General features: G+C 41.3%; 1 long non-coding RNA gene across 2 annotated transcripts; it reads right to left on the bottom strand.

Annotated features, from left to right (window-relative positions):
* Window positions 1-8814: 8814 nt before the first annotated feature.
* On the bottom strand, window positions 8815-21844 carry LOC141413825 (uncharacterized). 2 transcript variants are annotated; one of them, XR_012438755.1, is made up of 4 exons: window positions 19992-21844; window positions 19501-19586; window positions 11184-12891; window positions 8815-11057 (listed from the first exon to the last, which is right to left on the bottom strand). It is a non-coding gene; the product is annotated as an uncharacterized lncRNA (long non-coding RNA). The 2 variants fall into 2 exon arrangements; XR_012438756.1 differs by having other exon boundaries at window positions 11184-11245.
* Window positions 21845-23074: the final 1230 nt, after the last annotated feature.

The following is a 23074-nucleotide window of genomic DNA, read 5'->3' as shown; positions in this document are numbered from 1 at the left end:
GGTAGAGAACCACAAACACATGCAAGTCTTTGAAGCAGCTAAAATTTGGAACCTGGAATCCCTGGAGGGTTAACACAGTCAGGAACTGTGATGAGGTCTCTAGGGAAGCACTAGAAAATTGCAATAAGCCATCATAAGATCTTGCAAAGAATCAGGTGTGTCTTGAAGCTGCAAGTCCCCATTGAGCAGATGCTGAAAGACAGTATAACTTAGCAGCCCAATGTGGGCTCTGGGGTAATTCCTGGCTCTGCTGCTTATAGACCTAAAGTGTGTGTTTCCATGTCTTTTATCTGCAGTGCATGACATCAGCCTGACAAAGATCTCACAAGGCTTAACTAAAACGCTAAGCAGAGTTCTCACACAGGGTAAGCATTCTATAAAGGTTGACCTTGATTATTAATGCAAAAGTCACCCCAATTTTCGTTTTGGCACTTTACATTTGGGAAAATGTGCTCCTTTCCAAAGCCTTGGTTTCTTCACCTATAAAAAGGGAGTAGCATGCTTATTCCTCTACAGACACTATCTCTTTACCTTCCTCCAACTTTTCCTTGGGATCGCTTTTTAGCAGTTTACTTTCCCATCAATCTACAGCTTAGTTTCTGGGGTTTTTTTGAGGGGAGGGGCGGGGAGCGACCTAAAGGTGGGAAGAGGGAAGGGAAAAATCCCCTGATGAATTCAAGGTCATCAGAGCAGAATATGAAGACATAGGTCTCCAGGGGTCTTCAGGCAGGGAAACCAGAGGAATACACACATGGAGAGGAAGAAAAGGGCTATCAGAGGCTGGCAGGACAGGTTGAACACCTCTGATCCAAAAATCTACAATGCTCTAAAATCTAAACGTTTTTGAGCACCAATGTGTTCTGTTGGCAATTTCAGAGCATTTTGGATTTCAAATTTTCAGATTAACCAGTGAAGTCCATGCGAAATATTCCAAAATATGAAAAATTCTGAAATCAGAAATATTTCCAGTCCCAAGCATTTCAGATAAGGATTTCTCAACATGTATCTATCATAAGCATCAATGCTACAGTGCTCCATGAAACCTTCCACCTACCTGAACTCTGGACCGCACAGCTTAAAGTTCTTTAAGATACTAGAGCCAGGCGTGGTGGTACAAGTCTGTAATCCCAGCACTTGGAGGCTGAGGCAAGAGGATTGCAAGTTCAAGACCAACCTAGGATACATAGCAAGTTCCAGGCTAGTGACATAGTGAGACCCTGTCTCAAAACAAACAAACAAACCAAAACAATAAAGAGATACTGGTGAGCCATTACTTCTGGCTTCTCTGATTCTAGCAGCCCACCACAGAAATGATTCTCTGTACAACCATTTCAATGGGCAGGATAACTTTGTTTGCTTGCCCTAATGATGTAGCTCTAAGACTTTATTCTGGCCCAGATAGTTTTGTTTTCCATAGATAGAAACATCTAGATAATGGCTTACTCTTTTCTCAGTCACACCCATTTTAGCCCAGGCAGAGTTACACTGGGCACACAATGCCTGTTTTTCCAGGGTTATGAATTTCCCAAGGGGAACTGTAGAGGGCCCTTCTGAGCTGTCCCACCCCCCATAAACACACACACACACAACCACATGAATTCAGGTTCACACTTACCTCCAAGATCTTCATTTACCAAAAGCCAAGGGCTTATAGATTTGTGGGCTCCTGAGGCTGAATGGTGCCCTTGCAGTGGACCCAGGGACAGCAGGTGCACAGTGTCAAAGCACTTAACCATGGGCTGCCACATCCAGAGTTCAGGTGGATGGGAATTTTCCTGGAGCACTAGAGTTTGATGCTCATCTCAGAAACACATTAAGTAGCTCTTATTCAATATGCTTAGATAAAAAGTGTTTCAGAGTTCAGAGGCTTTCAGATTTGGGGATATTTGCATAGACTTTACCAACTGAGCTTCCTTAACCTGTGTGTTAGATCTGAGCCTTAATGGTAGAAATTGCAGGCCAAGATGGTTGGGGGCTTCAGTGCAAACAATGTTCATGAACTCTCCCACCAAGTTCACGAGTGCAAGGAGAAGAGACTGAGATTTGAAATGAGTCACTGCTGAACCTTATAAATTACACACCAGCTAGAGGGACAAACTTTGACTTCCCTCAGTGTGACAGATCCTCTAAGGGGCTGCCTTGCCCACACTACCCCTCCCCCTCTCCATTCCTCTCCCACTGCCTACTCTTTCTAACACTTTGGCTCTCAGATTCATCTTCACATTTACGGAATGTTCCCTGGTCTCCCAGTGTAAGATGTCCTTTCACCTCTGGTGTGCACTCTCTGTTGTGATTGCATCTATGGTTTTTCTCCCTCACTGGATGATAAAAAGATCTCTCTTGCTCACTGTTTATTAACCTCAGAGCCCAACACTGGGCCTGTGCAAAATAGGTGCTGAAAAAATGGTTCAAGGGACACACGCATGAATGGATGACAGTTCTGCCACATTTAAGCTGTAATCACGTTGGGCAAGTTTTCTTGTCCATAATACAGGATAAAAGTACCTACACTGAAGTTCTGCTCTGACGATTAAGTTTTTTTTTTGGTATTTTGTATGTGTGTGTGTATGGGACTGGGATTTGAACTCAGGGCTTTTTGGTTGCTAAGCAGGCACTCTACTATTTGGCTTATTCCTCCAGCCCTAAATTATTTATTTATTTTTATTATTGTTGTGTTGGGAGTACATTGTGATATTTACAAGTTTTAACAATATATAAAATGTGTCATAGTGAAATTCACCCCCTCCATCATTCTCCTTCATCTCTCCTCCCTCATTCCTGGGATAATTTCAACACGTTTCATTTTTCCATTTTCATACATGTGTCCACAGTATTTGTACCATATTCAACCTCCCACACCCTTTGCCTACATCCTCCCCACTCCCACTGGTACCAACTCCCTAGACAGGACATGTTCTGCCTCCTGTTCTCCATTTTTGTTTGTTTAAGATCACTACACAGGGAGTTTCCTTGTGACATTTCCATTTATGTATGTGTTATCCTAAATTCTCTTAACATCTATAAAATCATCCAGCTGGCTGAGTGGCTCAAGTGGTAGAGCTTCTGCTTGCACATGTGAGGTCTTAGTTCAAACCCCAGGACCACTAAAAAAAAAAAAAAAAACTAAAATATAAAATCATCCAGTTGCTAGCCATTATCACTTAATAGGTACTCAGCAAATTTTGATCTCTTATTCTGTCAATTTCTCCACCTTCTGGTTTAAGCACAGGCCAGCTCACGTGTACTTGGGAAATACTCTCTGAGAACCACGGACTCCATTTCAAATACAGTGGAATGGAAGAAATTGAACAATTCACCATTGTCATGCAATAGCAATAAACCAACCACCAAATGAGAGTAGGATGCCTGCCACACACCTCTTCCCAGACATGACACTCTGCTTTTGAGGATTGCTAAATCAAAGACAAGGAGAAAATCACCATCATTAAAGGGCAGAAGAAAAAAAAATGCATGAACTGAGATTTTTACAGGGGAAAACAATGCTAAAATGTTACCTGAAGTATTTCTATGCCATTAAAAAAAGGAAGAAACTCTCCATGACCATATTCATTACCAGTGCAAGTTCCCTTTTAATCAACTGTTTTGTTCAGCTCTGATTTTCAGCAATCACGTCTCCCCAATGAAGTGTAATTTCCATAAATGCTTTACAGAATTCAAAGACGACAGGTCTTTGGAATCTTCCTAATATTATTAATAAATGCTAGAAGGGTATGACACAAAATTAATGGTTAGATTTAATGATTCTCCTATTGGAATTGCCTTTCCATGCAGTTCCCGGGAGAAAATGTTAGTGTGCACTTTCTGTAGACAACATTGTTTAATGGAAACTTTGCAAAAATTAGAATTAGGCCTTTGGTGAATAGGGATCTTTAATTTAATTTGTTTTTACTGCCAGAACACAGGGAGTTCCTCACAGCAGATCGAAACAGCAAGCAACCCATTAGAATTAAGTTTGGTTTTGATCACCAGGGTAATGCCTTCTCCAAGGCCTGGTGTTTGGAGAACAGCATGATTTCGTTATTATGGGAATCGTAAATGGCATTAATGAAGTCCTAGAGGAGCAATGGCATGGCAGAGCGGCCTTATAAACACAGAGGCCAGTCGGTCTTCACATGCTGGAGAGGAAAGAGGGAAGGCTGTGATCCACTGGGGGAGGGGAGGAGGCAGAAACACAGAGAAGAATGAGAAGGGAAGGGGAGGAAGGAGAAATGGAGCATTTGCTTTTATTTGGATCTTTTCCCTTAAAATGTGTCTCCAGTTTTAAAACACAAAACAAAATCCCTTCGCTGCTAACACCCAGTTGGCTTTTCTGATGTGGACTCTGCTGCTTCTGTCTCTGTGATGCAGAGCCAGACTTTGTACAAGGGGCCCAAGAAGCCAAGATTTCTGTCTGTTTGTTTCTTTTTTTTTCCTTCTTTTTTTTAGCAGTATTGGAGTTTGAACTCGGGTCCTTGCACTTGCTAGGCAGGCACTCTACTATTTGTACACTCTACTACTTTTTGCTTTAGGTATTTTTCAGATAGCGTCTCAAGTGTTTGCCTATGGCTAGCCTCCTACTTCTGCCTCCTGTGTAGCTGGGATGACAGGCACATACCACCATACCTGATTTATGGGTTGAGGTGGGGGTCTCAGTAACTTTTTTTTTTTTTGGTGTTACTGGGGTTTGAACTCAAGGCTTTGCACTTGCTAGGCAGGAGATCTATCATTTGAGCCATGCTTCCAACACTTTTTGCTCTGGTTATTTTGGAGGTAGGGTCTCACTCTTTGCCCAGACATAAACCTCCTATTTTGTAGCTGGGATGACAGGTATGTGCCACCACACCCATCTATTGGTTGAGATGGTGTCTCGCAAACTTTTGGCTCAGGCTGGTCAACCTCAATCCTCAGCCTCCCTCACTAACATTTTTGCCTGGACTGCCTTGAACCTTGATGCTCCCAATTCCTGCCTCCTGAGTAGATGGTATTACAGGCATGGGCGATTGCACCTAGCCCAAGAAGCTATTAAAAGCAAAGTTACCGTGACTTAATACCTACCCAAAAGAAATGAAAGCAAGGACTCTACCTGGTGCTTGCACACTCCTAGTCTTAGGAGCGTTATTTGTGATACTAGAAGGTGGTCACAAACCAAGTATCCATTCCTCCTAGAGCAGTTAAACAAAAGGGCTCACGTTTTGTCTACCAAAGAGATGTTACTCAGCCTTATAAAGGAAGGAACTTCTGATCTGCGCCGCAACATGGATGAAGCTGGATGACTGCGCCAAGTAAAGAAAGCCAGTGGCAGAAAGACAAATCCTATAGGATTCCATGTATCTGAGGTACATATGTAGAGTAGTCCAATTCTTAGAGACAGAAAATATAACGGAGGTTGGAGTATGGTCAGGGAGTTGTTGCTTAATGGTTACAGAGTTTCTGTTTGAGAAAGTGGTCAGGTTTTGAAAGTAATGGTGATGTGTAAAGCTTTGTGACTGTAACTGTTGCCACTGAGTGATACTTTTACAAAGGGGGTGCTTGGGCTTTAAGCACCCCCTCTTTCCCATCTACCCCCTTCTTTCACAGTGACTCGATTTCCAATGCCCTGGTTAAATGCTGTGAGCTGAGCAGAAGTGCATGGCACATAGTAGGTGTTTTTCCCTTCCTGGCATGCATCTGCAAGGAAGTGAGCTGATGGCCATTAAAGATCACTATCTCCCTTCTACTCTCTTGTCAATTTTATTTTTCTCCTTCAAATAGAGTATGTAAAACTATTTGTACTAAAAGAGAGCTTGGTTCTTTCACTGAGATATGTCAATGCTGAACTCAGTGGCGGGAGCAGGCTTCCTAAGTGGCTATTTGTGAAGAGGAGTATTTGTTAGAATTTGGTTAATAAGAAATAGCATCAGGGACTGGGTGAGTGATTCAAGTGGCAGAGCACCTGCCTAGCAAGTGCAAGACACTGGGTTTGAATCCCAGTGATGCAAAAGAGAAAAAAGAAAGGAAGGAAGGAAGGAAAAAAAATAGCATCAGATGCTGGTGACTCATACTCATAATCATAGCCACTTGGGAGGCTGGGGTTGGAAGAATTGTGGGTCTAGGCCAGCCTGGTCCAAAAGTTAGCAAGATCCCATCTCATACAATAGGTGGGCATGGTAGTGTGCACCTATCATCCCAGCTATAGCAGGAGGCCTAAAATAGGAAGTTCACAGTCCAGGCAAAAAGTGAGACCCTATCTCCAATATAACCAGAGCAAAAAGGACTGGAGATGTAGCTCAAATAGTAGAGCACCTCAACACCGCAAAAAAAAAAAAAAAAAAAAAGGAATAATTAGCATCAGGCAGCCAGTCATTGTGGGGCACAAATGTATAAATCCCAGCATTCAGGATGCTGAGGCAACAGAATCACAAGTTCAAGGCCAGCCTGGGCTACATAGTGAGGCCCTGTCTCAAAAAACTAAAGACAAAAACAAAAATCCTTAGAGATAAGAAAGAGTAACAGGAGGATGAGTATGATCAATATACATTATACATATGTATAGAAATATCACCATGCAACCCCTTTGGACAATTAATATATGTGTAAAGAAAGAAAGAATAGCACCAGAAGAAAAAAAAGAAAAGCCAATTCCTTTCACCCCATCCCCAAAGACAGGTCAGTGGCAATTGTTCCCACAAAGGCCATGGGACTGAAATTGGATGCCTGCCTGACTCTGTCACATGGAGACAGATTTCCTAATCTCTTGACCCTGAGGAGTTAATGTGAAACATTAGCAAAGAAGACTAGAATTTTCCCCCACGTCTGCAAAAGGCATCATCAGAGATGATATGAGAGAAAGCACAGGCCCAGGTGCTCCGAGGATTCGTGGTGAAGATGTGCATCTGAGGAAAAATCCCCCAAATGAAAGGAGATGCCAATCAGCTGGTGTCCACGGCGAGACTAGAAAAGCCTCCAATGGCTTGTGCCTGGATGCTTTCTGGAAAGCGTCCTCTCGACATTCCTGTTTGACAGGTTTATTTGATTTCCTTTTATTTGTACCTACCCCTTCCCAGAGAAAAATCAAGTGGTAGGTAATAATTTAGCAGGAGGCATAGACTTGGAATTTTCATTTCCTTCTCTTTATTTTTCAAATTTGGTATAGCTATTTTCTTTCCCAGTGAAAAAGCACGATGTTGATATATAATAGGTTATTTAACATTGCTCAGGTCATCTATTTTGATAAGGAGCAATATTTCCAATTGGGAATGTTTAATGTTAAATCCTGTTCTGATCCATAGCTCAAATCATAGCAGGATGCTTGTTGTTTAACCAATGACAAATAACATGGCTCTGTCTTACACCTGGTGGTCATTGTGACTCGATTTTAAGGAAATTAACCAAGAGTTTCTTGGGTGATTAGCCTGGGAGAAAACGCCTATAAAATAATGACAACAAACACACATAATACACATATACTGGCGGTTTTACAGAACTGGATTAAGATTTTTTAAAAGTCTAAGCTTTTAAAAAGATTAGGCTGCCCCCATCCCTCTGTGATTCAAAATACAATAAAAGCAACAGTAAACTTGCCTTATAGCTGTTATTACAGGACATGTGTTTCCATTGCTGGTTTTGCCTAGGATTAAATGACACACTTTGGAAGCCCCAGTCACTTAGGCCACCCAGGTGCTGAAAGGAGGGATAGACAAGATGACTGTGCCTTGCATTCCCATAGCTAAGCCGACACTGAATGAAAACACTAAGCTAGAAGCAATTGATCCTGTATTTTCAATCATCTTCCAAGCCTAATTGGATCGACCATTTTAATGGAACTGTCTCATCAATTTAAGCAGCCAGTCAATTAAATCTAACAATCTGTTTAGTTCATGTCCCCTGCCCTTACCCCACAGTCCAGATACTTGAATGTATGGCATTTTCGGGCTATCTGCACATCAGGTACATGTGGCCATAATGACAGAGGGGGACCTGTGCCACAGCTGAGCTCACGGATGTTGTAGAAGTTGGTCTTCACCAACTTCCTTCAAAAAATAAAATAAAATCAGCTAAGAATCAATCGATCCTCTAGCCAAAGAGAATATGAGGCCATAGAAAACCAGCCTCTAAAATGTCTTAGTACACATTCTGCCCAAATGGACTTGAGACAGTAGACACCTACCCGGTAAGTTACAGCTCCCTGCTAGCATTTTCACAGCACCTGAGCTTGGCAATGAACGTGACTTTGCCTTCACAATACTCTCAAGTATAAAGCTTCTGTCCTGTTTTCCCTATAAGCACACTTGCCTGGGTCCTTATTTTGTTAGTCCAAAACTATGGTCACCTCAGTATAGAAAGGATTTCAGTGTTTTGTACCTTAACAGTCCCCACTCAACCGCCAATAAGGTCCCAGGGGTCCATTAAGAAGTGGTTATGGGGCTCTCTCATAAATTGCCAGTGTGGAAATTGATATGAGCAATGTGGCAAATATCTATCAAGCTCACAAACACATGCGCCCTTGTCCAGAAAGTCCACTCCTCAGAATCTGTTCTACAGATAAACATACATTCCCACTGGTGGAATTACCTAACTGCGTAATGAGACATTTCAGCTTTGGCTGTAACGGCAGACAAATACGTGTGCAGAGGTGACTGCTAAAATGCAAATCTATGCGATAGAATGTCTATGTATTAATATGGAACAAACTTCTAGATATAAAATGGAACACTTAAATATCAATTTAAAACAATTATACATATATATGACTTCCATTTACTTATTTTTTTAATTTAATTTTCTTTATTGAACAATAGTTGAAAAACACAGTAAGAATAAGGATATGCTGTAGAAATTACTTTCCTGCTGAGCTCCAGTGGCTCATACCTGTAATCCAAGCTACTCAGGAGATCACGGGTCAAAGCCAGCCCCAGCCAAATAGTTCATAAGATCTTATGTCGAAAAAAACCCATCACACAAGAAAAAGGGCTGGTGGAGTGGCTCAAGGTTCAGACCCTGAGTTCAAACCTCAGTACTGAAAAAAAAAAAAATCCTTCCTAATTAATGCCACATAAATAGACACAAAAATACAATCAGTTTCACATTGCTCTAATAGTGTGGGTTTCTGTGTATCAGAAAGTGGCATTCACAATGACAGTATAAGCTCTGGAATGTGATAATGCAAGTATTAGACCCTAACTTACCACTTATCATCTGTCACCTTGAGCAGGTGACTCGAGCTCCAAGAACTTCAGCTTTCTCTTTTGTTCAATGTGGAAAACAATACAGGCCTTATACAGTATGAGGATGAAATATGCAAAAACCCTCAATGAGAATACCTGACAGGTAATAGTCACCTAAAAGAGGGTGCTTTTCTTTCTTTTTTTTTTTTTTTTTTGGTGGCACTGGGGTTTGAACGTGGGGCCTCACATTTGCTAGACAGGTGCTCTACCACTTGAGCTACTCCCCCAATTCCAACATGGTGCTTTTCTGACAGCTGTTATTGTTACCCACCAATGTTCTCTAACTGGAGAACAGTGAGCACCAGAAGGCAAGTTCCCTGTCACAGCCGTGTCTGTTACTCAGCATCCAGCATAGTGTCTGGTGCAGAGTAAGGTTTAACAAAAGTTTGTTGAACTAGGCTAAATACAGCTTTTTGAATACATCTAGAATTTAAAATTGAGAATAAATCTTTGAAGATTTTAAATGTGTTTATTGTAAAACTATTCCAGGAGCAAGTGTGATTTGATTTAGCTCATAATATACCCCAGATTCACTGGCAATCAAAAAAATACATACCATTATATTTTTTTCATTTGTTTTACTTAATCTTTTTGTTTCATTTTTATTAGCATATATTCATTTACAGGGGGAATTCATTGTGACAATTCCAAATAGGCTTACATTGTACATTGATTAGATCCCTCCCCATCATCTCCCCCCAAACTCCCTCCCTGTCCCACTCAAAGCAATCGCAAGACATTTCATCGTTCTATTTCATATGTATATGAAGCCAATCAACTGTATTCCTTCACCTTCATCTCCTCCATTCACCCCCCCTTCCCACAAGTACCCCCCACACACACACACTGTACCTTTTCCACAGTCCTGTCTTTCATTATTAATTCCAAAGTCAGTGTTCAAGGGGTTTCTCAGTGTATCCCCACTGTGAATATGCTTTACTTTGGTCAGTTCAACCCCTTCCATTACTCTCCCTTACCCTTTCCCTCTCACTACCATTATTCATCAGCTTTTTGTACATATTATATCCTCAGATGTAATGTGTTTGGATATTGTTGACTCTCTGTCATTCTCTTTCCTTTCCCTCCTCCCTGGAGTGCCATAGAGCAGTTCCACTGTTACAAACATGTTCTACATATAAATGTCTGGGCTGGTGAGTGGCACAAATGGGAGAGGGCCTGCCTAGCAAGCTTGAGGCCCTGAGTTCAAGCCTCAGTGCTGAAAAAAAAAACTACATATAAATATCCATTTACTTATTTTTAAAGGAAAATGTTATTGCTACGTTTCTTTTATTATGGTACTGGGGTTTGAACTCAGGGCTTCAGAGCATCATGCTTGCTAGGTAGGTACTCTAACTCCTGAGCCATTACTCCAGCTCACCCCATTTGTTTTTTATGCCTAATATAACTCTGAGAAAATGCACAAGAAGTAGCAGATGCCTAGAAGGAGACCAGCCATAACCCTGGGAGCAGGAGCCTACCTGAGGAGGTGGGAGACCTTTATCACAGTCTCCGTTTGCACTTTTGAATTTTGAAGCCTAAGGCCCCAACCACTCACTTGGGCCTACAGCAGAGTTCTCTCTCTCTCTCTCTCTCTCTCTCTCTCTCTCCCCCAGTCCCCTTCCTTCTCCCTACTTATATTCACCTTATTCCTCCCTGGGGTTCTCCTTTTTCTAGGCCTCTTTGGGCCAAGGACTTGGGGTCAGTTTTCCAGTCTGAAACTCCACTCAGCTAAGGTGTTCATGATCTCTGTGTGTCCAAGGCCTGAGTTCCAGCCTAACAGGGACAGTGGGGGACTCGAAGCCATGCGTGGTCTAAGATAGATCCTGGAAAGGGCCAGCAGCTCTTCAACTCATGCTGTAGACAAAAGGCAGGTTAGATGTGTACACTTGTGAAGGGGCCTGCCTGTCTGCTCCAAGGAATCCCACCATGTCCCTGCTGCCGTGGGGAGAGAGTCACTTAGGGACACCTGCTGGTACTCACAGTGAAGAAAAACAACGCTCACACTTCTCAGGGATGGGTACACACGGTTCAGTTCCTTTCTTCTGCCATAGAAAAAACAAAAGGAGAGAGGGGAACTAAGCCACTCAGCCATTCAGTGATGCTCAAATTAACCACTCTGATAAGTTCTTGTGTGCAAAAGCCTGGGTTTCCCATGAAATGGAATATTTCAGTGAAATGACAGGTTCATTCTGTTACCAATAGGGTCAGATACAGGCAATAACTATCAGTGCTCCAGGACAGATATTTAGAGATTAATAAACTAAAGCCTGTATCATCCTGAAGATAAGTATTCTTTCAGATTAAAAAATAGCCCAAGCCAGGAATAATGTGGAAATGAAAATAGAAATGAGAAGAAGCCTCATTTCAGAAATTGAAATTCAGGAAGTCAAGAAGGAAAAAAAGGAAAGGAAAAGAAAGGAAGAAGAGAGTGGGGGAGGGAAGAAAGCAAAGGGAAGGGAAGGGAGAAGGGAGGGGAGGGAAGACTCAGTAAAAAGAGATGAAAGGTGGGTGCTATCTGGGCTGGGCAAAAAATGGAGAATGGGAAGGTGGTCACCCATCTCATATTCCACACAACAGCCAGCACATCTCATATTCCACACTCCATCTCATCCCTGCTGTCTCTTCCCTACATGTTCATCTTTCCTTTCCCTCAAACAACCATAAACTTAAGCACCAGTACATTGCCTTAGTCACCATTTCTGTATCTCACAACCTGGTCTCACCCACCACAGCTCTGAGCTCCTTATAGATATTCATCAAATATTCTTCTAATTGAGTCAAGCAACCTCTTTGCTCTGAGAACCTCAGATTGGCTCCCGTGGGGATTGTAATAATCTCCCTTTTGCAATGAAGTAGAAAATGTGATAAGGATCTGAAAGCAGAAAACGCCTTCAAATTTCTAATAAGTGGTTGGGAGCAGGTCACAGGCTGTCCCCTCCCTGTAGGGTTTGCCTAATCCACTTTTGCAATCCTGGATGAAATGCATGGGCTGATTCTGCTAAATTTGATTGCTTGGCTTAAAAGGTAGTGAATGATAGCTTCATCTATCATTATTATTATTGTTGGTGTTGTTGTTAACCAAGAGGAAAGGCCTTTTTAAAACTTACACTTGCTGAGTTTACAACCATTTGATCATAACCCACTTTGCCTGTCTTGCATACTTACTTTGTTTAGTAACATTTTTATAATTATCCCTGAATCTGTGTTTCACAAAGGAGCTTTTTTCATGTATTATATTGCAAAGCATCTCTTATTTTGTTTTTAATATTGCTGTGATGTATTCCATGTAATTAAAGTGATCTCCAATGTAGTGGGGTTTTTTTACCTGTCAGAACTGAGTATTTTTCTTATCAGCAAACTAGATTACTAGAATCATTTTCTTCCAAAATCATTTGTAAACAAGAGCAGAACTTTTTCAAGATTTTGCTTGCAGAATCCCCCAAAATGTTTTCAGAAAGCATTTGTTAAGACATTTTCATCATAGGTTTACACAATTGCGATGAGTATCGCTTCCACAGCTACAACTCTGAATAAATATGCCTAGGACTCAGGGAATCCTTGTGAAAGTCAAATACTCCTGCTATGAAACAATCTCTCTTTTAGTCAGACCATTTCAGCTTCTACGCAGCACACTCTGCCGTCCTTTGCATGTCTGGACTCTTTAGACTTTTTAGGTAGTTTACCCGACCTATAAGGAAGAGGAACATCATTAACATAGTACAGGGGTGTGAAAGCTTGTTCTACACTTGAATTTGTACAGGTCAGAGTCAATCCTGTCAGTCTTCTTCAGAAACAAGAAGAGTTGATCAAGACTAGCCAAGAGGAAGGAGCAGTCCTTCAGCTTTGGAGGAAATAAAAAGACTGTGAAGTCCAGAGACTCTGGATTTCTTCCTGCTAACAGGTGATGTGCTCCTTGCCATGCAAACGGTAAGAAAAGAAGCCTCAAGTTCTGGTTTTGTTGTTCAAATAGACATTCACAGAAATCCTCATTACTGACAATGCTGAGACCTTTCTTCTGAAATGTTAGGCAAATTATCCTTCTCAAGAGCAAGAATATCATTTATACATCCCTTTCCTGACCAAAGTTGCTCAGGACATGGAAATCCTGGAGTTCTCCCCTTGAATCAAACTACCCTGCTACAGTCTGCTAGAGGCCAGTGAGAGCAGGCTGTGAAAACCAGTGAGTCAGTCAATCATGCCGAGTGACATAAGCCAGTCACAAAAGGACACCTGCTGTATGTTGTCACCCATATGAGGAGCTTAGAGTAGAAAAAGAAGGTAAAATGGAGATGACCTGGGCCGGGGGAAAGAGGCAATAGGGAGTAATTACGTCATTACACAGTGGAGAGTTTGTTTTGCCAGGTGGAAGAGCAAGAACAATATACTTTAAAATGATTGAATTAGTAAATTCTATATGTATTTTACCACAATCAAACCTAACAATGCAGGTTCCCCTTATCCAAAATGCATAGGACCAGAAATGGTTCAGATTTCAGATTTTGCAGTATCTCCATATTCATACTGAAACATCTCCTGGATGAGCACAGGTCTAAACACAAAACTGTTTTTCTCATACGCCTTATAACATACATAGTCTGATGGTAATTTTCATAATATTTTAATAATTTTGTGCATAAAAAGTCCCATTGTGTCAGCTCTCAAAAAGTTTTAGATTTTGGAGCATTTTGGGACACTCAACTTGTAATTAAAAAAAAAAACAGTCAAAATGGACTCCTTTTCTCTTTCTACAAATTTGGCATACAAACAAATGTTCAAACCTGAGGATGTTAGAGGAAGTTGGTCTGGCTTAACTGTAGGTTCAAGTAGGATGAGTTTGTTTTTCCTGTGCACCAAGTTATTACTCAGCAAGACTCACAGACTTATAGTGAGCTTAAAAGTGATACTCTGGCATGTGGCGTTCTTCACAGGGTATAGAGGAAGAGAGTCTGAAGCCACAGCTGCTAGGAGTTTATTGGTGGTGGCTTTGTTTGAGACAGGGTTTCACTAAATAGCCCAGGCTGGCCTCCAGTTCAAAATCTTGCTGCTTCAGTTCCTGAGTGCTGGGATTACAGGTGTGTACCAATACATTCAGCCTGCTGGGAATTTTAGTCTTCTGTGTCTCTCACCAAATTCGAGTGTCAAAACCTCAGACTTGAGAAATAAGGGAATATGGTATTTCAACAACACAGAATGAATAAGTGAGCTTCTGCTGAAGCTGATCTGATAATCAACTTTGTTCCCTGGAAATTGTGTGTGTGTGTATGTGTGTGTGTATGTGTGTGTGTATTAAAGAGGAGGAGTAGTACACAAGTGGTCAGAGAACAGGGAACAACGACAAACAGTCTGAGCAGATCCTCCTCCTTAGAGGACAGGCTGAGATAAGAACTCCAACACAGGTATAAGGAGAGCACACAAAATTAGAGGTCAAAGAACAGCATCCAACAACTCAGCATTCTTCTAGAATCCTGTGGGAAAATACATGGATAACTGTTTAAGAGAACTATTGGACAACATCCATTTTTAGATTAAAACATGAAGATTCCATAATCTATCAACTCTACTTCTAAGAGTGTATAGTAATGAAGAAAATGTATATCTAATAGTTTAAGTAGAAGAATGGTAAGTACAAAATTTTTATAATCGGTGATGCTATAGTTTAGATATAGACAGTGTTCCCCAAAGGTGCATATGTAAAGGCTTGGTCCTCAGGGAAGCAATTTTGGAAGGTGCTGTGGATCTTTAAGAGGTGGAGCCTAAAGGGAGATCCTGAGGTCATTGGGGGTGTGCCATCAAAGAGGATTGTGGTAGCCCAGTCTCTTAGTCTCTGCTCCAATTGGAGATGTGCACAGTTTCTTCACCATGTGCTTCCACCATAGTATGGGCCTACAGCCAAAGACCTAAACCAATGGAGCCACTCGATCTGGACTTGCACCTTCATAACTGAATCAAAATACATCTGTCTTTACATCAGAAGTAGCCTGTGGCTCTTAGTGACAGAAAGTTGACAAATGCAGCCAACAATCAAGTTTGGTTAAAATCAAGTTTGATGTAGCCATACGAGGCAACAACAAGCATTCATTTGAAAATAATATGTGTGTGATTATTTAATGGTTCTCTGGAGGCAGAAATCAGGAGAATCACAGTTCGAGGCCAGCCCAGGGAAAAAGTTAGCAAAACCCCATCTCAACCAATAAAAACTGGGCATGACGATGTGACCTGTCACATTCCCAGCTACTTGGGAAGCGTAAATAGGCGGATAGCAATTTAGGCCAGTTCTGGTATATAAATGGGAGACTCTATTAGAAAAAATAACTAAAGCAAAAGGAACTGGGGGTGTGGCTCAAGAGATACCTGACAGCAAGCACAAGGCCCTGAGTTCAAATTCCAGTACCACCAAAGAAACAATGTTTAAAGGTATGGAAAATACTTTTCTCATATTGTTTACAAACAAAGCAAGCTATATAATAATTTGTTTAGTATGTTTCTATTTTTGGAAAGATAAATATGGGTGTTGGGGTTGTAGCTCAGTGGTGGCCCTGGGTTCAAACCCTGCATCAAAAAAGAAAAAAAAAAGTAAAGTAAATATGGGGATAAATCTATAGAAATGAGGTATTTATGTGAAAGCATAGATAGCAAATTATAATTAAAAGTATTCTATAGATAGTGAAGTTATTTGTGGTTTTTATGGTCATGTAATTGAGTTGGTGAATTTTCTATTATTAGGTCTATACGGCTTTTTTGGTTTTGTTTGTTTTTGAGATAGGGCTTCACTATGTAGCCCAACTGGCCTTGAACTCACCATCCTGCCTCAGCCTCCCCAGTGCTGGGATTATAGGTATGTGCCATTGCACCCGGATTCTGGGTTTTTTGGTTTATTTGGTTTGATTTGGTTTTGGTGGGTTTTTGGTGGAACTGGAGTTTGAACTCAGGGCTTTGTGCTTGTAAGCAGGTACTCCACCACTTGAGCCATACTTCCAGTCCATTTTGCTCTGGTTGTTTTGGAGATAGGGTCTCGTGCACTATTTGCTGGGCTGGCCTGGAACCTCAGTCCTCCAATCTTAGACTTCCAAGCAGTTAGGATTACAAGCATTAGCCACCAGGGTCTGGCTCTCTGTGTTATTTTTGAACAGCAAAATAATCCTTTTAACTGGGTGTGGTGGTGGCATGCTTGTAGTTCCAGCTAATCAGGAGCCTGAGGTAGGAGGATTTTGAGTTCCAGGCCATCCTACATTGTATAGTGAAACCCTGTCTGGAAAAAGGAAGGAGGAAATGAAGGAAGGGAGGGAAGGAAGGAAGAAGGGAGGGATCATAATAATATGTGAACATCTATGTTTTAACAACCTGTGGAAGGAAATGGAGAACACAACACAGAAGATGCTTCTGCTACATGTGTACCAAGGCCTTGGCTTAAAGAAAGGTACTGGACCATGGCTTGAGCTGAGCCATGAGCTCTCAGCTCTTTCCTCCGTATGATGTCATTATTACATGAAAGATTTCAAGCTATAGTGAATCATTCAGACTTGGGTATTTGGGGCATGTTCCTGAAAATGAACTAAGGGATCTGTCACTTCAAGGAAAACAATTGACAGTGTTTGTTGCCAAGAATGAAACACAAGCTTTCAAGTGAAAATTAGAATTTTAGAAAACCTATCAGCCATCACAAACCTGACAGCTTCACAATACTTTAAAGACTTTTTTGAAGATATCAGCAGAGATGTTTAATGAGTCTGATTCTTCTATACTGTATTATAATGAATCACCATCTGAAAGCTCTGCATAAATCAGTGACCAATATTTTCCAAATGACCCATGCATACTCTTTTAAGAAACATGTGTGGGTTAAAAATTTATTCAAAGGGCAAGACAGACCAATCAATTGTAATGTAATATATCATTGAAGTTAATGGTATGCTTAACAGTATGGCAGTTACTGTAAAAAAAGAAAAGTAGAATTACTATACAATCTAGCAATTCTGCCTCTGGTATAGACCCAAGAGAATGGAAAGCAGAGTCAATCAGATATTTGCAGCCACATTCATAGCCAAAGAATAGCCAGAAGTGCCCATCAGCTTAGTGTTTATCAACTAATGAGCAAATTAAAGCTGTGCATGTACACATACGATGGAGTGCCATTCAGCTTTAACAAGGAAGGAAATCCTGGCACAAGCTTCCACAGGGTTGAGCCTTAAGGGCATCATGCTAGGTGAAATGAACTGCTCGCAAAATGACAAATGCTGGAGGGTGCCACATATGTGAAATATTTAGAGTGGTCACATTTATAGAACTGGAATGGGGAATTAGTATTTGCTGAGAACAAAGTTTCAGTTTCATAAGATAGGGAGAGCTCTGGTGGTGGATGGTGGTGATGGTTGTATTAACAATGTGAACAGACACTGTAAATGGTTAAAGTGAGGACGAAGTGAGGAAAGGAAGGAGGGAACTACTGGGTCAACATGGGTATGACATTGAAGGAAAATATTCACAACTCTCTGGAAGCCTCTTTTTTTTTTTTTCCTATTTTAGTGTTTGTTTCCAGATACTAATATGACACCATCAAAACCCTCATTCCCTTCAAGGCAAGACAGTTCTGTCACTGCTGCTTCACCTGAAGCGCCTTGTTCCCTGCATCAATTGGATCTTTGGCTTTCTCCTTGCAAAAAAAGGTGCACCGGGCTAGGCAGTCCTGGAACTTTTCCAACTCACTGGTCACCGAGGCCTGGACTTGAGCCAGAGGTGCATGGCAGTGCTCAATGAATCCAGTGGTGCACCTGCTGCACGGACTGACTGCTTGGTTGTCCTCACAGCACCAGAACCTCAGGCCCTGCATTTCCCGGATGTTCTCTTTCTCCATGCCCTTCACCATGGCATCCTTCTGCACCTGGAGCTGATGCAGCTCAACCACGGTGACCCCACGCTGGAAGCCTCTTAAACTGCTCTTTCTCGTCCCCCATATATCTGTGTGAGCAGATTTCCTTCATGTATTTCAACCACAGCAACATATTACAACAAACTAAATGCAGAAGCAGATATAAGAAATCCTGTGGCCTTCTACAAAGCAGGCATAAGAGACCTGCCTCTTTTCCTGTCTAATAAGTGTTAACAAGTTTCCCCATCCCAGATTGTAATCTGGGTAATATCCACAGATAAACACCACAGCAACAAAAGCAGTTGAAGGGAGGATAACTTCTAGTGTTCTGTAGGACAGTAGGATAACTACGAATGACAAAAGTTATTGAATATTTCAAAATAGCTAGTAAAGAAGACTTGAATGTTCCTGACAAAAAGAAATGATATGTCTGAGCTGACCAGACATATACATGTATTGAAAAGTCACATTGCACTTCATAAGTATATATACTTGCTATGTGCCAATTAAAAAGAAAAGTATATTTTTTAAAAAAGTCAAGACGACTCAGTCTCCATACTATTCAAAACATTGTAATTTTTCATGAAATCCCCAAAAGGCTTCTGTCTCCTCCAGGGTTTGTGTAGTCCCCACCCCTCCCACCCACTCCCTGCCACCACCTGTCAGGACTCCAGCTACATCCTGCTGTCGAAAACTTGGGTCCTACTGTCTCAATAACCATTTGCCAAAAGTGTTGTCAAACAACTAAGTGCACATAATTGAGCTTCTGAAAGAACATGCCCTCAGGTGAGTTTCAAAGAAATGTTACAAATTAAGATAATAGATGATTATGTGAAACATACATCAAAATTGTCAGAAGACTGTTATCTCACAAATTACGAACTTGGCACATAGATCTGTGTGGTTCTATGGCTGCCCACTGAGTTCTCCCCCTCCATTCCTTTAGTCAGAAATTCTGCTGCCTCAGAAATTGTCATAATTCATATTGCATTGCATTATAATCCTGGATTTGTACAAAGGAGTGATTAGTACAAAAAAACTCACTCTTTGAGATACATTCCTGAGTTGACAACAAAAACCACCAAAACAGATGGAAGGGCTGGAGACTGCAATGCCAAGGGAAGTGTATGTCTCCTCTCTCTCTCCTTCTCTCTCTCTCTCTCTCTCTCCCTCTCTCTCTCTCTACCTCCAGGCCTTTTTGCTTTTGTTATTTTTCAAATAGGGTTTTGCTTTCGGCCTGGAGCTGACCTGGACCACAACCCTCCTATTTATGCTTTCTGTGTAGCTGGAATGGCAGGCAGGCCACCATGCCCAGCTTTTATTGGTTGATAGGTGGTCTGTAGAACTTTTTTGCCTGGGCTGGCGTTGAACCTCAATGCTCCCAGTCTCTGCTTCCCGAGTAGCTAGGATTACAGGTGTGAACCTACGCACCTGTCTGGCTTCTTGTCTCTTGAGTGATGAAGTCGATGAAATAATCACCATTGGGGCAGAAAGTAATGAGACAGAATCCTGAATACCTGTGCAAGGTAATGTAGAGTTTCCTTAATGACTCATGCTCTGCCACCCTCCTCTGCCATGCACACCAACCAGAATGGCTTCCACCATTTGCACCCTCACTCTGTGCTTAGGGGCTCTGTCTGGCCACTGGAACCCACACAACCAAAGTGAGAATAAGCCCAGAAGTAACACCTCCTGGGAAATCCCCCCACCCAGGGCTCCCAACCATTCATGGATAGATGACTCAGCTCCCTTTGCCCTGTCTCTAGAATTTGCTTTCCACTGTCCCTAGAGCTCTCCAGGGATTTTGAGCCTAGTTGCCCACAGTGCTAATCTGTTCAATCATGCATCTTTTATCAGTTTCCTTCGACAACTCAATTTCCCACATCTGGTGTTTCATAAGATCGTGTCCCAAATAAACTTACTTGCAAAAAGGCTTTGTCTCAGGCTCTGCTCCTGGGAAACTCGCTAAGACATGACGGAAAGAAGCCCACGTCAAAGGTTGAATCTCCAGTTAACTTTGTTTCTTTTGCTGGTTCTTCAGAAATAGCTGACTATCGTGGGGTCTCTCACATGGAGAACCTGCTCCCAGGGCCTTCTCTTGGGGAGAATCCAGCTACTCCTAAAACCCAATGTAGCCTGGACAAGAAGCAATAAAGTTCTTTCTTTCCCAAAGCACTATCAGGGCGATGCCTTGGCCTAAGGTCTGGATTTTTGCTGCCCCCTCTTCCACCCTCCAGCTGCATCCAGTTTTCAGCACCTCCAGGGTTCCTGTCAGAACCCAAGAAGGACTGGTTCTCATCTACCAGAGTGAAACAAGAGAGGGTGCAGCTGGGCTGTGGAGCAGCTGCCTCTGCCCCAGTAGCCCCCAGACTGGGTGGTCATGTGCCCATGGACTCCTTAGTCCATGCCATTCTCCTGGTGACCGGTGTTTGCTTGCGTGGGCTTTGTCCCCAGTTATCTTTGTCCCTTGATCTTGGTTTGCTTTTCTGGCCTCTGACCCCACTGTCAGCCAAAACTTCAAGTGTTATCTGGCTCTTTTGTCCTAGTCACCACTCTGTCCCCACTGTCTCAAATGGTCATCAACACCACCCAAATACCAAATGCGAGGAAGGGGGGAGAATTTCATTGGGTCAATTGAGTAGTTAAAAAAAATGGGAGGGGACTATGCATTTATTGTTTTTCTTCTTACAGCAAGTAACTTGTTTAACTTGCATTGATCCACTATTTGACCTCACCGACCCCTGGGTTCTGGGTTCTTAGGTAAACAGATGAGGAAGAGCAGAGGTGTTCAAGGCCACTGGTCTCGTCCTCCCACTTCTGCTCTGAGAGTGGCAGAAACTGCCACCAAAGATCAAGTTTCCAAGCTCCTACAAGGCAGGGTCCATGGGCGGCCTCGTGTCAGGAAGCATCACCTTCACCTTCACCTTCGAGGAAACACCTCCTCCTGCCTATCTACCTTCTTTACAGTTTTAAAACGCTTTGTTTTGAAAACAAAATCAAATTTCTCCCTAAGGTATCCATGCTTTGGGTGATATATTAGGTCCAAAAATTATCTCCTCAAGGATATACATGGGCTATTCTGAATGAGGTTAGCCACCTCAATTCTCTGGTTTAAAAAAGAAAAAGATCAAAGAAAAAGCTATCTTTACCAAGAGTGAAGGCAGATATTGGAGGATGTGTCTAGCATAACTCAGGCCACACACGTATGCACACAGAAGTACGTGCTTTCCCACACAGAGTGGAAAACAGTGCCCAAGGTCAGTGACAAAAAAGAGGGGGAGGGGCTTGCCAAGAACACAGCAGCAGAAAATACTTTAAAATTATACCATCTAGGGGCTGGTATAGTGGTTCAAGTGGTAGAGAGCCTGCTTAGCAAGAGTAAGGTCCTGAATTCAAACACCAGTACTGCCAAAAAAAAAAAAAAAAATCGTACCATCTTTTAGTGAAATCTATATTTTAAAAAAATCTTCACATTGTATTAGGCAGGGCTCAGCTGGTATTTTGCACTCTCTCTTTCCCCAGTAATGAGGATAAAAGTATCTAAAAACTTCTGACTATACAGCCACATTGATTTTTTTTTCACAAAAGAGACTAATTACTACAACTCAAGAGCTTAAGTATTGTTTTAAAAATTTGCATTTATGCTTTAATTTTTCTAAAAAGTAATTTGACAATATTAATTAAAAGTCTTAAAAATGTCCATTTCCTTTGACCCAGGAATTGTAATTTTATAAATCTATACCAAGAAAAATTTTTAAGATTAGCCCTATTTGCAGACGACATGATCCTATACCTTAAAGACCCAAAAAACTCTACTCAGAAGCTTCTAGACATCATCAATAGCTATAGCAAGGTAGCAGGATATAAAATCAACATAGAAAAATCATTAGCATTTCTATACACTAACAATGAGCAAACGGAAAAAGAATGTATGAAAACAATTCCATTTACAATAGCCTCAAACAAAATCAAATACCTAGGTGTAAACCTAACAAAAGATGTGAAAGACCTCTACAAGGAAAACTATACACTGCTGAAGAAAGAGATTGAGGAAGACTATAGAAAGTGGAGAGATCTCCCATGCACATGGATTGGTAGAATCAACATAGTAAAAATGTCGATACTCCCAAAAGTAATCTACATGTTTAATGCAATTCCCATCAAAATTCCAATGACTTTTATTAAAGAGATTGAAAAATCTACTGTTAAATTTATATGGAAACACAAGAGGCCACGAATAGCCAAGGCAATACTCAGTCAGAAGAACAATGCTGGAGGTATCACAATACCTGACTTCAAACTATATCACAAAGCAATAACAATAAAAACAGCATGGTACTGGCACAAAAACAGACATGAAGACCAGTGGAACAGAATAGAAGATCCAGATATGAAGCCACACAACTATAAGCAACTTATCTTTGACAAAGGAGCTAAAAATATACGATGGAGAAATAGCAGCCTCTTCAACAAAAACTGCTGGGAAAACTGGTTAGCAGTCTGCAAAAAACTGAAACTAGATCCATGTATATCACCCTATAACAAGATTAACTCAAAATGGATCAAGGATCTTAATATCAGACCCCAAACTCTTAAGTTGATACAAGAAAGAGTAGGAAATACTCTGGAGTTAGTAGGTATAGGTAAGAACTTTCTCAATGAAACCCCAGCAGCACAGCAACTAAGAGATAGCATAGATAAATGGGACCTCATAAAACTAAAAAGCTTCTGTTCATCAAAAGAAATGGTCTCTAAACTGAAGAGAACACCCACAGAGTGGGAGAAAATATTTGCCAACTATACATCAGACAAAGGACTGATAACCAGAATATACAGGGAACTTAAAAAACTAAATTCTCCCAAAACTAATGAACCAATAAAGAAATGGGCATGTGAACTAAACAGAACTTTCTCAAAAGAAGAAATTCAAATGGCCAGAAAACACATGAAAAAATGCTCACCATCTCTAGCAATAAAGGAAATGCAAATTAAAACCACACTAAGA

This window comes from Castor canadensis, chromosome 11 (assembly GCF_047511655.1).
Source record: "Castor canadensis chromosome 11, mCasCan1.hap1v2, whole genome shotgun sequence".
NCBI lineage: Eukaryota > Metazoa > Chordata > Mammalia > Rodentia > Castoridae > Castor > Castor canadensis.
Note: the sequence above shows the minus strand (reverse complement) of the source record. Positions and strands in the feature narration are given on the sequence as shown.